Here is a 17,967-nt window from a genome sequence, read left to right on the forward strand (position 1 = left end):
TTAAGTTCCATTTAAAGTATAAAACCTTAACTTTGGCTTTCAAAGTCCTACATTCAGGGAAACCTGTCTTTTTGGCCAATCTTCTGATTGCTTAAAGAGCAACCAGGACCTTAAGTTCCTCTACCATTCTTCAACTGGCACGACCTTCAGTTCATATGGCCAAATTGTCATCCACCCGACAGCATTTTTTTTTTTTTTTGCATCAGTCTCAACTTTATGGAATTCTCTCCCAATGGAAGCACATTCTGAACTTTCTTACCCAAGATTCAGGGCACTTTTGAAATCCTATATTTTCTGCCTGCCACTGCATTCCCAGTAGATACGCAACATGATTGGAGGACCACAATTATTGTAGTAACTGGATGAAAGTACTCATATGTTTGATAGTGGCTGTTCTGTATGTCTGTGTACTGGATGTACGAAGTGTCCTTTGTCTTCTCATCTCACCTGCATACTCTCTAAAGATATGGCACACTTTTTCTACTCTTATTATTGTAAACTGCATTGATGGTATAGCAAAGGGCAGTCTAAAAAGTACAAATGAAACATAAATAAACCCATAATGCAGAAAAAAAAAAAAAAAGGGTACTCTTCCTGAAATTGTCCCCCGAAACAAAAGAAAAACCAAGCAATGCTGCAAACAATATGGGAAATTAAATAAAATGAATTTTTTTTTTGGGGGGGGGTAGCAAAGGCTACATATCGCTACTTTTGAGTATTCTCATTTGTGTTAATTTGAAAGATCAAGCATCAGTTAAGATATGTAAATCAGACAAATCCTTTCAACTAGTTTGATTTCGCTTGTCATAAATCAGTCCCCAAGTTGTATCATCATCTGCTTCCATTTTCATTTAAATGTATGTAATCTATCTACTTTGACTAGGGACATATACTTCTTGCATTTTGACGAGTGTATGATTTCCCTTTTCATTCAGCTAAACTTCCTTTTCTATCAGTGTGCATGTTCAGGTGTCTTTTTAAACCGATTATAATTGGACAGGTTGATATTCAAAGCGATTTAAATAGTCAGAGATGGCTCCTGGCCAGTTAAATTACCTGCTGATTGTCAGTGGCATTTAACCGACTAGTATCAAAATACAAAAGTGTCGGCAAAATTGTGTTCAAAACCACAAAATGAATACCAAAAAACGAACACAAAATGTAAAAGCCAAAAATGTGTTATCTAAATAGGGGAAAATACCTCAAATGCCCTGTGCCCAAAAGCTCATTGCTTGTTTCAAGGGCACCTGGGGTCAAAGGGTATTATCATTGGTCTAAAAACCCCTCCTAATAGGGTGTAGTGAAAAAAGTATTATTTATTATTTATTTTATATTCAATACACTTGCTTAATAGTTCATGGTCCAAATTGATTTAACCAGTCAGAGATGGCTCCTGGCCAGTTAAATTCCTGTTTGTGACTAACTGCTAATTTTCAGTGGCATTTAACCGACTAGTGCCACTGAAAATTAATGGTTTGCACTGAACTGAAAACTGGCTATTTGGGGAGCATTCCAGAGGGAGAGTCATCACTTGGCCATCCAAGATCACCACATAAATAGGACTACATAAAACTCAGTCCTATCTTTGGTCTCCTTTAACTAAATGGCGGTAGAATTTTCTACTGCGGAATTCTTTGAGCGTCGGAGCATTGACCTCATCAGCCCTTGGTAGAAACCTCTACCGCTGTTTAGTAAAGCCCAGCATTTATGAGATGGCCCATAGCTGGTTAAATGCTGAATATCACACTTAATCTGCTCTTCATTAACCAGCTTTGCAAATCTGGAAACTCGGTGCCAAAGTCAAGACATGGTTTAATGCCAGAGGTGATCAGCTTAATGCTGAGCACGGCTACCTGAATTTCGGACCCATCATTGTTTTCCCTTTCTTTGAATTTGTATTTGCATACCATTCTGATATGTTTATTAACAGTGATGATATCAAACTTGAATAAACTATAAACCATAATTTTTGACAGGCAGGGTCAAGCAATTTTTATATTGCACTGGGTAAGAGTCCTTCGTAGTTTGAATGAATCAAAGCAAATCAAATGACCCTAGAATTAATGCCTCCCCTACACACACCAATGAAAAACAAAAGTTTTGGTTTCCTTACAACTTTACAGTTCAGTAGGGAAAAAAAATGAGCAGTGCTTAGCTAATATATAAAAACCCTGCAGTCAATAGGACCTTCAGGGAAGAATAACAAAGACATTAATCTTTCAGCGAAATGGGCTAAAGGAATCAAAGCATCCAGGTGAATTCATGTCTTTTATCCACTTTTGGAAACTATAATTAAGGACTCGATAATGAGACTTGTAAACTTGATGAATCTTTTAATTAAGCTCAACAGTGTAGGAGGTGTGAGAAAAGAGTTGACGTTTCGGAAAGAAAATTTCAATTCCCCCTGGAATACCATAAAAAGCATATGCTGGCAGTTCATTTCCACTGACAGTCCTTACAAAAATTATAGATCATGGATCATTTAAATAATATGGATAAAGCAGTGGCTGCTTTAGTTAAAATTAGTTCTTATAATTATTAACTGACTGACAGGTTCTTTATTTTTTGGAAAAAAAATACTAAATTATTCAGATCCCTGTATTGGCCTTAGCTTCTTGAATCTGAGCATCTGTAGGGTTTTGAGGTTTTTTTTAATCCCCCCATCAGCATGCAATAGTAAATACCCTATTGATCAGTACTTAACTATTCAGGATGCTGGGGTTAAAAGTCTCTCTCCCAGGCTCCATATTCTGTGGAAATGACAAAGAGTAGCTTTGCTCTGCTTTGATGGATCTTGCTGAACTGTCACTTCCCTTCTTAATGGTGTGTGTCATATCTTTTCTCTTTTATATGGTTTTGTTCTAAGAAGTGTTTTATCTCCGTTTTTTATGTATTATTATTGTACATTATACTATACTTACATTGTTTTTTGGGTCTTTAAAAAAATCATTTTTATTGTGAATTGAAACACTGGCAGTGCAGGCAGCAAACAATACAATTGTGCTCAATGGAATACAATATTATAGTATACTATAATACTTATATTGTACTTATACTATAATATACTTATTTTGTACATTATACTATATTTATATTATAATATATTTACTTAGAGAATGACATGGAGATAAGTTTTTCCCTGCCCCCGCGGGAACTCATTTTACCATCCCAGTGAGTTTTTTTTCCTGTCCCTGCCCCATTCCTACAAACTCTGTCCTCATCTACACAAACCTCAAACACTTTAAAATCATAAGTGTTCGAGGCTTGTGCGGTTAAGGCTGAGCTTACAGGAATGGGGCAGGGACAGCAACAAAACTCATGGGAATGAGACAGGGAAATCGAATTCCTGTGGGGATGGGGAAAAATTTGTCCCTGTGTCATTCTCTACTTAGGGGAGAAACTAACAAAGGGAGGCAAAAGGCAAGTTTTTAGCATACCTTAGTTTACTAGAGGAGTAACTAACCTATGATATCTTTGCACCCAAGGTTGCTGACTCTTGTGGTAGACTAATGCTGCTTGTGAGCCACCTTGCAAATAGCATTAGTCCTTCAACTTAAGAAACTATGAGGAGAAGTTATCAATATGGACTGTCGTTAAGACAGGCTATTTTACCGCTCAGTCATACTATGTCAGATGTTGGTTGGAGTATCCATTTTGAGGGTTGTCTAGAAGTAGGGAGATCCTGGATTCTATACAGGGAAAACTGTTCAAGCAATTGATAATGGAGACTATGTGAGATAGGGCCATATTGGTTAGTGATTACGAATGGGGAGAGTGTTCCTGATGTTATAGTGAGTGATCATCAAGGAGCAAAAGGGGGACTCAGAGAGGACAATGACATAGTGGAAAGACTAAATTAAATTTTTGCTTCAGTGTTTAAGGATGAAGTTACATGAAAATACTTTTAAAATGAATAGGAGGAAATATTTTTTTTCACTCTGGAACTCATCGCCAGAAGATGTGGTAATACTGGTTAGCATTGCTAGGTTTAAAAAAAACAAAAGGGTTGAGCAAATTTCTGGAGGAAAAGTTCATAGTCCCGCACCTAATTCCCTAGTATAATGTGAATATACTCTGCCCTATGCCAATATAATGTAAATATACTCTTACTCATATGCCTAGTGATATACTAAAATAATGTGTATGTACCCTAAATTGTCTGTCTTGAAAACATTGTAAATGTATAGCTGTAACCCGTTTTGGGCTCCTGGGGAGTACGGGCTAGAAATATAAATAAATAAATAGTCTGTTATTGAGATAGATGAAGGGGAAGACACTGTTTGCCCTGAGATCGGTAGCATGGAATGTTGCTACTATTAGGGTTTCTGCCAGGTACTTGTGACCTGGATGGGTCACTATTGAAAACATGATACTGGACTAGATAGACCATTGGTGTGACCCAGTATGGCTATTATTATGTTCTTATGATTATCTGGCATTCAGTGGTCACCAGATGGTGTGATTCAATATTAAGACAGGTGTGGAGTGGATTTATTCCAAAGTGAAGGCTCTAGGCATCAAAACAAAAACTAACTTTGCTGAGAATAGGGATTACCTCAAGGAGTAATTAGCTAGATGCAAGCACCTGGAAGAAGAAAGTAATGGGCAAAACCGAAAGGAATTATTGTATGTCAGCAAACCTTTTTTTGTAAGGAAAGTAAATAAAAGGAAAAGAAGGCTACTTTGGTCTTTAAAAGTAGTAGCTAGAAAAGTAAGGAAAAGAGATTATCTTTTATAAACTACAAGAGAAAACAAACAGAGGAGTGCAGGCAACAATATCTGGAAAAGCTAAGAGAAGCTGGTAAAGTAGTTAGGATAGTAAAGTGTAAAAAGTGGTATTTTGAGACTCAAGGGTGAAGAGGAAGAATAATTAGATGCACACCATCCCTGCTCATCAGCCCTTGGAAAATCATCCCTTGGTCCAGGAAGCCAAAACATTCTCGACGACACCATCCAAGTAGCAACACATTCATCTCCAGGATGTGAGCTTCTCTGCCCTGGCCTTTACCCTAGACAAGGAAGATGGATGAGAATACCACCTGCGCACCTGACTGCTTCACCTTCGCTCCCAGAGCCACAAAGTCACTTTTGCCACATCCGCAAGGGTACCTGGCAGTATCATTAGTGCAAATGTGGATGAGCAGCATCGGATAGTAGTCATCAGGCTTGATGAGTCTTGGCAAGCTCTCCGTAATATCTTGGATTTTGGCACCAGGCAGACAAGCATACCTCTCGTGACATCATGTCTGGTCTCCAGATGGATGCTTTGGATCCAGTAATTTTGGGGATTTCAAGTTTTGGTCCTTCTTCTCCTTGGGATGCTCTCCTCTCTTCCACTTCCAAGACAGCATGCCAGTTCTTCAGTTCAAGGGCAGGGGGAGTCACAGTACCAATCTTGCAGTGTTTCACAATCTGAGTCCAGCTGCCTTCCCTCAGCATAGCCTCTTCTTCCCCACTACTGGAAATCTTTGACATCTCATGAACCATTTCATCGATGTACCTCTCATTCTCACGGATGCTTCTCAATCTTGCTACCTCCTCTCTCAGTTCTTTTACTTCCTTCATGAGGGATTCAAGCTGAAGACAGCTTGTACATGGAACTACTCCATCTGCCTTGGTCAGGGATTGGCGCAACAACGATGGCCAGCTTTTCACAATATCTTGCTGCCTCAGGATGTAAATCGCCAATCGATCTTCTTCTTCAGGAGTACATATGAGTGTCTCTCCCTGCCATCTTAATGGTAACCCCCCCCCCCCTCCCGAAGTGTAAGTGTCAGGGATATACGAGTATATATATTTTAATTTAATTCAACAAATTTATATTCCGCTTTAGTCAACAGTTGTAAGCGGAGTACAAAATAGAAAATTAATACAATCATAACTAATAAATATCTCAGAGATTAGTGTAATTCAGATAAATCAGTATATCAAAACATCTCTGCCTTTGTTGCTGTTAAATTTCAACAGTGAGAAAAGAAAAAAGACACTCCGCTTGTATTGTAAAACTATTGGCAATCCAAGATCAAAGCACACTAAGAAAACAGAAGTCTACAGTGTAAAATCAGAACAGCCTATGTAGATAGTTTTGTCTTTTGTTTTTTATTTTCAAGGAAAACCTTTATTAGGGTTGCATGTTCATATACTGTAAATGGGAAAAATCTGACTAGAAGGAACTTGCAAGATTGGTGTCACTTAAAGAAGCATGTTCAGGACTTGGTTAACGGTTCATAGTCAGTCGCGCGCGAGACACCAGCGCGCTGACAATGGAGGGCAGACAATTCAGCACAAGACACCAGCGTGCTGTGGGAAAACTTAGTTTTAAAGAGCTCCAAAGCGGGGTGTGAGTGGGGAAACCCCCCCCACACACACACACTTTACTGCATAGTGTTTACGCTGCTGTTGGGGGGGGGGGTTGGGGGTTGGAACCCTCCATTATAGAGAAAACAGAACTTTTCCAATTTTGGGGGGGAAAGTTCCATTTTCTCTATAATGTGGGGGGTTGCACCCCCCATACCCCCCAAAGGCAGCGCAAACAGTATGCAATAAAGTGGAGCTCTTTAAAACTAAGTTTTCCCGCGGCGTGCTTGTGTCTTGTGTCAAATTGTCAGCGCTCGATTGTTGGCGCGCTGGTGTCTGGCGCGCAATTGTCCTGTCACTGGAGTAACACTTTACTAGGCTTTAACCAAACATAAATATGTGAGCTCCTCCACCATTTATTGTTCTCACATCCACGCCCAGTGACTTTCACTTTTCTCGTCCATCCCTATCTATATGCATGAATTCCCTCCCCATTCTCTCCCCCTCAGCATACATTTGAGCTCTCTAAATGAAGCAGAGAAAAGTGTAGAGCCTAGCTGTGGCTGTGGTGACAGTTACATATAGTTTGAGAGCAAACATGGAACTAGGCAAGCAGATGCTTTGAATTGAGTTGCTTAATGCTTAGAGCTGGAGAGTTGCCAAGTTCCAGGGTGCATATTCCAGAGGTTTAGATGCATTTTTCATATGATAGGACTGATTTGAATGAATAGAAATACAAATAGCACACTGAATTGGGATGCAAATTCAAAAACAGAACTGACCAAAGATCTTTCTCCTGGAACTGGATAACTTGGCAGCTCTGGAGCAGTGGGATAAGAACCATGGAAGTTGGAGAAGTCATTTTTACCTTCCATTGCAGAGATGTTAAAGGTAGACTGCCATAAGGATTGAGATTTTCAGCAGTGTGTTTGAGGAATTCTTTTTTACATGGGTTTCACAAATAGAGGAAGCAAAAGAAAATAACATTTAGTTTTCTTTGGTGCTTCTGAAAGGATATGGACAGAGTAAAGGCAGTACTAAGTCAGTTTTGAAACCATAAACCTGAAATTTCCTTTTACTTAGGGCCATAGGGTGTCAAAAAAAATTAGTGTCATCTAGAATGGCACAGTGCAATTCTCTAATAAGTAAGTGTACCTTACAGAATCATGCTAAGCACCAGTGCTCATTACAACTTTAAGGCCCAACTATTTAGGCCTAGGAAAACCAGGCCTAAATACCTGAGCCTAACAGGCGTATTCTATACCAGAGTGCATAAATTCTAGGAATACCCATTATTCATCCATGTTCCTTCTCTGGTCAAGCCCGCTTTTCAGATTCATGCACTAGAACGCCTATCACATGCATATAACTTTTAATTAGTGTCAATTGTGAGGTATTGATTGCCAATTATCAGCACAGATTAGACTTATTAAACAATTAAGTTGTGCAAGCAAATAAGCTAGGTGAACCGATTTGCATGCACAACGTAAGGCGGCATATATAGAATTTGGGAGTCAATGTGTACATAAATACATTTGTGTCAGGGGGACTTCTGCATGCCAGCCCAAATTTTTAAAGGGCTGTGCTGCTTTTGCATCACTGACCCAGTCAGTGGCATAGTAAGGGTGAGAGGCGCCTGAGGAAGTGGTGACTCTCCCCCTTTTCTCCCCCACTCCATACGCTCCTTCTCCACCCCCTCTTGCTGCACGCGCACCCTTCCCTGTACCTCATTAACATTCATGCTGTGAACAGCAACCCCAGCCTGCTACTCGCGCCAGCGTCAGCTCTTCCTCTGACATCACTTTCTAGGTGCAAGTCCAGGAAGTGATGTCAGAGGAAGAGACAACGCTGGCGTGAGCAGCAGGTTGGGGTTGCTGCTCACGCCGTGAACGCTAAAGAGCTATGGGACAAGGGAAGTGGCGCATGGTAGTGGGGGAGGGGGTACAGGGAAGGAGCAAGGGTGGAGAGGAAGACAGGAGCTGGCGCCCCCAAGAAGATGGTGCCTGGGGCGGACCCTTCCCAGCCCCACTTTACCCAGTCATTGTTTTTTCTAGTTCACAGAGTAGTCTGGACACCAGTGCTCTGCTGGTCATGCTTTGCAGTGTCTAGTACTTTGGTTCACATGCTGTATTGGCCCTCAGGGATGTTACTTAGCTCTCTGTCATTTCTCTCACACTTAGTGACTCCATCCCTTGAGTCTCCTGCAGGGTCCTCTCTGTTCCTTTGATTCCTGCTTTACAGTTCTTTCTGTTAATTGACTCAGGTCCCTGAGAAATATTCTCACAGACATTTTGTGACTGTATTTAGATCTGTTCCATTTCTACCGGCATACATTTTTTCAGGCTTTCTCTATATTCAAGCAACCTTGTCATATTTCAACAAAATTTTTTTTCCGTCAAATTCAGTCTAGTATTTGCCTCTGGAGAAGGATTGGACATTTTGGGTAGAATTCAGTCCACTTACTTATAAATATGAAGCTGTTGGGCTAGAGCAATCTGGTCATTTTGAAAATTGTTATGAAAAGCGGTCCCTTTTGTGCACATACTTGAATGATTAGCAATGTGGATTTGGCAGTTATTTATATTTAATACAGTAGATGGGTGTGGGAATCCTCTCTATCTTTCATTTTTTTCTCTTATACAAGGGACATTCAATAATTTATCTATCTCAGTAAGAAAGAAGAGCTTTCAAAAAATGTTTGTTTTCTTTTTCAATATAGTCCCCTGATAGCTCCATATACTTCATTAACTTTTCCTACAATGACTTTAACCCCTTTGAAAAGAATTCTTCTGTTTTACCTTCAAACCAAGTAAAACATAGGACACCTGCATGAAACTATATACAATAAGTAGTTTGATTTAAAAAAAAAAAAAAGAGTCAATCACTGTTAGATTTCTTAGGAACACTAATGTCAGAAAATTTTCAGTGCTGGTCACAAATGTTTCAACACGACTATACATGGAGTGGAGGAGTAGCCTACTGATTAATGTAGCTACCTGGGAGGTGGGTTTGATTCCCACTACAGCTCCTTGTGACTCTGGAGAAGTCACTTGACCTTCCGTTGCCCCGGGTATGAAAACAAGTATCTATATATACAGTAATATGTAAACTACTCTGGTTGAAACCACAGAAAGATGGAATGTCAAGTCATGCTCTCTTTCCCTTTACACCAGTATTTTATAAAGAAAGCTAGACATCAATTTTTTTTTTTTTAAATTATTCAGTTGTCTATACTGTTCTTTCCAGGGAGCTCAGAATGATTTACATGAATTTATTCAGCTACTCAAGCATTTTTCCTTGTCTGTCCAAGTGGGCTCACAATCTGTCTAATGTACCTGTGGGAATGGGGGGATTAAGTGATTTGTCCAGGTCACAAGTAGCAGTGTGGGTTTGAACCCACAACTTCAGGGTGCTGAGGCTGCAACTTTAACCACTACACTCCCTATTTTTCTTTATAGAATAGGCTTCAAACAGACACTTTCCTAGTGCCTAAATCTAGGTATCCCTAAAAGAATTATCATTTTAACATATACCGCATATACTCGAATATAAGTCGATCCGAATATAAGTCGAGACCCACATTTCCACCCAAAGGAGGAAAAATGGTTGACTCGAATATAAGAAGAGGGCTTAATATTCAAGTTCCATGACCTGCCAGGATTTGCACCCAGTGTCCTCTCCCTCTTGTCCTCCCCTGCCAGGCTCTGCACCCAGCCATCCTCCCTACCAGCCTCTGTACCCAACCCCCTTCACTCCCTGCCAGGCTCTGTACCCAGCCCCCTCACTCCATGCCAGGCTTTGTACCCTGCCTCATCTTCCTACCTCTGGTGGTCTAGTGGTAGGCTTGGACAGAAGGGATTCCTCCTGTCTCCTTTCCCGGCTGACTAACTTTTTTTTTAACCCTCCCCAGCGCACACTTACCTTTTGCACCATTTTTAATCCCTGGTGCTGAGCTTCTCCATCCCCGTTCCCTTTTAGAGTTCAGTGGTACACCTGACAGGGCTGAGCTCTTCCTGCTTCCTGCTCAGCCCCGTGGCAGCCATTCAGAGAGCAGCGCGGGGCCGAGCAGGAAGCAGGAAGTAGGAAGAGCTCAGCCCTGTCAGGTGCGCTGTTGGCCACCAAAAGGGAACGGGGATGGAGAGGCCTGTCATATCGTCCGAGAGGGTGTCAGGTTGATGATCCGAATATAGGACAAGACCCTCATATTTGGGTCTTTTTTTGGCTCAAAAATCTCATCCTATATTTAAGAATATACAGTAAATCCCTTTGAATATCAAGCCCATAAAGCTGCATATGCTTAAATTTATCCACTATCAGGCAAGGAATATTTTAAAGGTCTCTTTATCTTAAAAAGCATTTTGTACTCCTAGAAATGTTTTAAAAAATTACCTCTTTTAAAGTTTTGGTGTGTATTTTCCCTTTGTTGGATATCTGCCAAACATCAGTTTTTAGATACATTAAGCCCCTGGATCAATATAAATGCCGTCTTTTCCTTATCATGACTGGGATTGCCATCCAGATGATAACCCGAAATTGGAAGAATTCCAATCATTTAAATTTCCCTTTCTGGTGGGCAAATTTGTGCTCCAGCTATAGATATGAAAGAATGAATGTTGATAGTTTGGGGCACAGTAATTTATTTAAATTAGTTTGGGGCCCATTGATATTTTACACTTCTTAACTATAGTAAGTCTTTGATTAGGAGTCAGTTTTTGTTTGTTCCCATATACATCCAGGGAAGGGGGGAGGAGAGGATTATTTCTGTCTTAATTTTGTTCTTTGAATATTTGCACTTGGGGTGGGTGGGAGGATGGGAGGATATTATTAATTAGAATAGGGTAAGGTTTTTGCGCTAATCTATGTTTTTGTATTTTATTGAATAATCATTGGGTGGGTGGGTGGGTGGGAGAAATTGGTTGGTTATGAATAATTGTAAGTTGAATGTTCTTTTATTGTATTATTATATGTTACATTTTTATGTATTGCACTATTGAAGTTTTGAAAACCAATAAAGAATTAAAAAATAAAAAATTTACCCTCTCTAGGTCGGAAAGCATGTAGGCAAATTTACTTCTCCTTTTATAAAGCCACAGTAGCAGCTACTGTGCAGCAAATGCTCTGACACCCATTAAATCCCTATGGACGCCAGAGCGATTACCACAGCAGCAGCTGCTACCACAGCTTTGTAAAAGAAACCCTTAGTCCATTGTGATGAAGTTTTGATTGATGCAAATCTAGGGAGGTCTGCTGTCTGCCTGGAGCCAGGATACGAGATGTCACCGCCAGTCTGGATAGACTACTCGCGCCCCGAGACCACTTTCCTATGCTTCTTGTCCACATAGGAACCAACGACACTGCCAGGAACACACCGGAGACCATCACCAGAGACTTTGGAGCACTGGGTGAGAGGCTGAAGCAGACAAGAGCGCAGGTGGTTTTCTCATCGATCCTCCCAGTTAGAGGCAAGGGAAGAGCCAGAGATGAACGTATCCTGAGGACGAACGAGTGGCTACAGGGATGGTGCCGGGATATGAACTTCGGATTCCTAAACCATGGGGAAGCGCTACAAGGACTTCAGGGACCAGACGGTCTCCATCTGACAAGTAGGGGTAAGAACGTCTTCGGACACCGACTAGCCCGCCTGCTTCACAGGGCTTTAAACTAGGTAAGTCGGGGGAGGGTACCCATTCACATATTAGTGCAGAAAGGAATTATCCTGATGAGGTGAGTCGAAACTCCGCTTCCATGTCCAAGGTAAGTACCCACATTGCAAACAGTTCTTTGGTAGTCACACCGACTCGGGTAGGATACGCCTCACAGGGACTTAGCAAACACAAGATATGGAGGGCCATGTATGTCAATGCACACAGTTTAGGTAAAAATTCTAGAATTTGAGGCTGAAATAAGGAATGCCGACCTAGATGTGGTGGCAATATCTGAAACTTGGTTCACGGACTCACATGGGTAGGATATGGCTATACCGGGCTACAATCTACTTCGTCAGGACAGAGGGCAGGTTAGGAGGGGGGGTAGCTCTATACATTAAAGAGGACATCAAAACCACCAGGATCACAGATGTCAAGTACACCGGGGAGTCCCTTTGGGTAAACCTGGCAAGAGGCATAGAAAAATGCCTGTATCTAGGTGTGGTTTACAGACCCCCAAGACAACTGGAAGACATGGATGCAGAATTAATTGAAGACATAGAGAATATCACTCTACGAGGAGAAGCTGTACTGCTAGGGGACTTCAATATGCCTGATGCAGACTGGAACTCATTTTCAGCGACAACCAGCGGTAGCAGGAGGCTCTTAACCTCCATAAAGGGAGCACGTCTCAAACAAATGGTAACGGAGCCCACTAGGGCCCAGGCGATCCTCGACCTGGTACTCACCAACGGGGAAAGCGTTTCAGAGGTCTCAGTAGGAGATACGCTAGCCTCCAGCGACCACAATATAGTATGGTTCAACCTTAGGAAAGGCTTCCCTAGATCAAACACGAAAACAAAGGTACTCAATTTCCGGGGCACAGACTTCGCACGCATGGGAGATTTCGTCCATCAGACGCTGCAGGACCAAGCGGAGACCGATGATGTAGAAGCTAAGTGGTTAACACTGAAATCAACCATACATGAAGCAACTAGCCGCTTCATAAAATCAGTAAATAAACGACAAAGAAACAATAAACCCCAATGGTTCACCGCGGAGATCTCGCACCTCATTAAGGAGAAGAAAAAAGCGTTTCTCTCCTACAAGCACACGGAGAAAAGAGAGGCAAAAGTAGAATATAGGACCAGGTCTACAGCGGTCAAAATGGCAGTTAGGGAGGCAAAACTTCGAGTGGAAGAAATTCTGGCAAAAAACATTAAAAAGGGGGACAAATCCTTCTTCAGGTATATTAGTGACAGAAAAAGGAACACAGGCGGGATAGTACGCCTTAGAAGACCGGACGGAAGTTACGTGGAAGCAGATTCCGATAAAGCCGAACTACTGAATGAATACTTCTGCTCAGTCTTCACCTGTGAGGCACCGGGACACGGTCCCCAGTTGAAGGCAACACAAAGCACAGAAGACCCGTTTCAGAATTTTGAGTTCACACCAGGTGAAGTTTACAGTGATCTGGCAAGACTCAAGGTGAACAAAGCCATGGGACCAGACAATTTGCACCCAAGAATGCTCAGAGAATTGAGCGATGTCCTGGCAAAACCGTTGGCTGAGCTATTCAATCTCTCCCTAAGTAAGGGGAAAGTTCCCCTGGACTGGAAATTAGCTAATGTCGTTCCTCTGCATAAAAAGGGTTGCAGGGCAGAGGCTGCGAATTATAGACCGGTGAGTCTCACATCAATAGTGTGCAAACTCATGGAAACACTAATTAAAAGCAAATTGGACACAATCTTGAATGAAGGGAATCTTTGGGATCCCAGTCAGCATGGATTCACCAAGGGTAGGTCCTGCCAATCCAATCTCATCAGCTTCTTTGACTGGGTAACAAGAAAGTTGGACTTGGGAGAGTCTTTGGACGTCGTGTACCTGGACTTCAGGAAAGCTTTTGACAGTGTCCCACACCGCAGGCTGCTAAGCAAGATGGAATCGATGGGGTTAGGAGAGACACTAACTGCATGGGTCAATGATTGGCTGAGTGGCAGACTTCAGAGGGTGGTGGTTAATGGTACCCTCTCTAAAACATCGGAGGTGACCAGTGGAGTGCCGCAGGGCTCGGTCCTGGGTCCACTCCTTTTCAACATATTAATAGTGGATCTGACTCAAGGGCTTCAAGGTAAAATAACACTATTCGCCGATGACGCCAAACTATGTAATATAGTAAGTGAATGCAGTTTACAGAATTATATGGCGCAGGACCTGCTTACATTGGAAAGTTGGTCCTCAACCTGGCAACTAGGCTTCAATGCTAAGAAATGTAAGGTCATGCACCTCGGAAGCGGAAATCCATGCAGGACGTACTTCTTGAATGGAGAAACTTTTACTAGGACTTCAGCAGAACGAGATTTAGGAGTAATCATCAGTGCAGACATGAAAACTGCCAATCAAGTGGAGAAGGCTTCATCTAAGGCAAGGCAGATATTGGGTTGTATCAATAGAAGTTTCGTCAGCCGAAAGCCTGAAGTCATAATGCCGTTGTACAGGGCCATGGTGAGACCTCATCTGGAGTACTGTGTGCAATTCTGGAGGCCACATTACAGTAAAGATGTGTGCAGAATTGAATCGGTTCAACGGATGGCCACCAGGATGATCTCGGGGCTCAAGGGTCTCTCGTACGAAGAGAGACTGAACAAATTGCAGCTCTACACTCTTGAGGAACGTAGGAAGAGGGGAGACATGATCGAAACATTTAAGTACCTCATGGGACGTGTCGAAGTGGAAGATGATATTTTCTTTCTCAAGGGACCCTCGGCCACAAGAGGGCACCCGCTCAAACTCAAGGGCGGAAAATTTCATGGCGACACCAGAAAGTATTTCTTCACAGAGAGAGTGGTTGATCATTGGAACAAGCTTCCAGTGCAGGTGATCGAGGCAGACAGCGTGCCAGACTTTAAGAATAAATGGGATACCCATGTGGGATCCCTACGAGGGTCAAGATAAGGAAATTGGGTCATTAGGGCATAGACAGGGGGTGGGTAAGCAGAGTGGGCAGACTTGATGGGCTGTAGCCCTTTTCTGCCGTCATCTTCTATGTTTCTATGTTTCTATGACTGGGTTGAAATTCTGGAGACCGTGATGCTCATATCTATATCAGGTTACTCTGAAGGAGGTACATTTTGCTTATTAAATTTATTTGAAGTGCAATGTCACTAAAGTTACTTTTTGACCATTTTAAACCTTTGCCTGAAGGAATTATCAATTGCACAGAAAACTTAGCTCTGGAGAACAATGTTCAACCTTTGAAATACATGTTCTTTTATCTTAGCAACTATGCATGGTATAGCTTGAAATGTAGCATTTTTATTTGCTATAAATTCCTACAAAGATGGTAAGTTCAGTTAAATTTATTTCAACAATTTATAGCATGCAATGGTAGTAAAAACAAGTTGTATTTTTTTTTTGTGTGGGGGGAGTGAATTATTTTTTATTTATGTCAGTGAGGTGTTCATCTAAGTCACAAAGTTATCCAGAAATTGAACTATTGAAATGATTTTGAAGAACTGAAATTAAACCAGTATGCTATCCTTAAGTACTGAAACTACAGCATGAGCTAGTCTATTTTCTTCATAAGTGTGTTGCTTCATAATATGTTAGAATGAAACCGGAAAAGATATTCAATTCCTGTGCTTGCAGAAAAATAAAATATTAGTGCTTCACTGAAATTTATGGTACAATTCTAGCATTCATTCCTGCTATGCAATAAAATAGACATAGATTCAGCTTTAACTGTTTCTCGTTCTCAGAATAATCTACATTTGTTGGGTTCCAATGTGCAAATAAATGGTCATCTGAGCTCTATGACCCTCAGAAGTATAATTTAATGTTGGAGTAATGGCAGATAGGAATCACAGAAAGTTCAGCATACTGGAATACTGAATTTCTTAATGAGGTCATACCTCATGCTGGTAGGGTATAAAATATTTGCATATTAGGGGCAATTCTGTCTCTCTCGATTAGTCACTTAGGAAAAAGTAAATGAGGCAATGGAGGGTTAAAAGGCCAGGAACACAGTGAGATTTGAACAAGGTACCCTTGGATATCCAACCCACTTCTGAGCTACTCCGCCACTGGTAAGCCACCCCTTCACTTCACATTAGTGCATGTCTGTTGAAATAAATTGCCAGAGGAGTCCTTACCACCTCCTGTTTAATATGTGCTATGGGCTTCTGCATTATGGATGTATTAACTTTTTAATGCGCTGGTAATATCCTCACACTAGCTAAATAGTGCTTCCATACCCATTCTTTGACCTTTCTAATTTCAAACAGCAGTCTCTTTCTTTTACTCTGTAGCACAATCAAATAATCATTCACACACTATACTCCTTGCTTCTTTTACTAACCGTCTTTTTCGCTCCATAAGATGTACTTTTTCCATCCCCAAAAAGGGGGTGGAAATAAGGGTGCGTCTTATGGAGCGAATACAAAACCTCCTGTACCCCCCTCCCCCGTTGCCTTATCTCAATTTCACTGCCCTCCCTCGCTGGACGTGGCTGCCTCTCTGGCGGCAGAGCAGTGCATGGCTCTGCCTGCCTGGTTGGCTAACGCAGCCGCCTCCTCTTCTCCAGCAGCAGAGCAGTGTACGGGGCTGCCTGCCTGGTCCCACAGGAACTTAGTTCTCGCGGGAGGCGGCACAGGACCGGACAGGTAGCCTAGTGCGCTGCAGAATTGTGTGTGCATAATTGAGATAAGGTAATGGGGGCTGGGGCCTGCTGAATTAAAAATAGGGGGAAATTAGGGGGGGCGGGCTGAATTAAAAATAGGTATGGAGGAAATTAGGTACAGGAGGGCTGGTGCCTGCTGAATTAAAAATAGGTACAGAGGGATGAGGCCAGGGCCTGCCTGCGGGGGTGGGGGGTGGGGGGAGGCTTGGTAGGTAGGAGGCCTGCCTGTCTGCCATGTACCCTGTCCCTACCTACCTGCCTGCCTGCCAACCACTATGCCTGCATGCTCTGTCCCTGCCTGCCCTGTCCCTACCTGATTTTCATCCAGTAGACCACCGGAGAGGGGGAGACAGGGTACAGAGCCTGGCAGAGAAGGAGGACAGGGTGTAGAGCTTGGCAAGGAATGAGGGGTTGGGTGCAGAGCCTGGCAGGGAGAATTTGGTTCAGAATGTTTTTTCTCTTATTTTCCTTCTCTAAATCTAGGGTGTGTCTTATGATCAGGTGCGTCTTATGGAGCGAAAAATATGGTATATCCCTTGGATCTCAATGATGTGCATCTGCCGCAATCAAAATTTCACTGCCGCTAAGAGGGGAGTACATCAAATCTTCACCGATGCACCAAGATTTTCCAATGCTCATTTAAATTTTATTCACTGTTTCTTTTTTTAAACCTATATTTAACTTCTTTCTATCAATTGTAAACATTTATTTAAAGTGCATAGCTTTGCTTTAAAGTTAAGTCGGCAAGGGGGCTCACTTTACCGACATGTCACGTATTTCGTATTTGCTGTATCAAGGTAACGTCACCGCCACTCTCCTGCTCTATTTCTGCTCTTGAAGATGAATGGATTGGTGGAGATTTAACATTCTCTGACCTTGGCATGCTCCCTCAAAAAAGTTATATAAATACTGCATGTTTAACATACACAGATGGAAAAATAATGCCAACTCCTTTAGCTTGTCTTACATTAGGCCATTTTTTCCTGTGTTGGTGCTTAATAGAAGGGGTCTTTACTAAGGTGTGCTAGCTGATTTAGCATGCGCTAAATATTAGCGCACGTTAAATGCTAATGCATCCATAGAATATAATGGACACATTAGCATTTAGCGCATGCTAAATCAGCTAGCGCCTTAGTAAAAGACCTCCATAGTTTAGTAAAAGGGCCCCTTTGCTTTTTCCTTGTACTCGCTCCTTGCTTTTGAGTAAACGAAGGATGAGGTTTCTGAGATACTGTAACCTATTAACCCTGTTCCTTACATTGTAATAGAAAATAATTGCAAATAAAGACCTTTAGACCCACCTATACTGAACCCTTCTTAATTCTAGGTGCATTGCATCAGTTCTAG

Source organism: Geotrypetes seraphini, chromosome 7, assembly GCF_902459505.1.
Source record: "Geotrypetes seraphini chromosome 7, aGeoSer1.1, whole genome shotgun sequence".
In the NCBI taxonomy this organism is placed as follows: domain Eukaryota; kingdom Metazoa; phylum Chordata; class Amphibia; order Gymnophiona; family Dermophiidae; genus Geotrypetes; species Geotrypetes seraphini.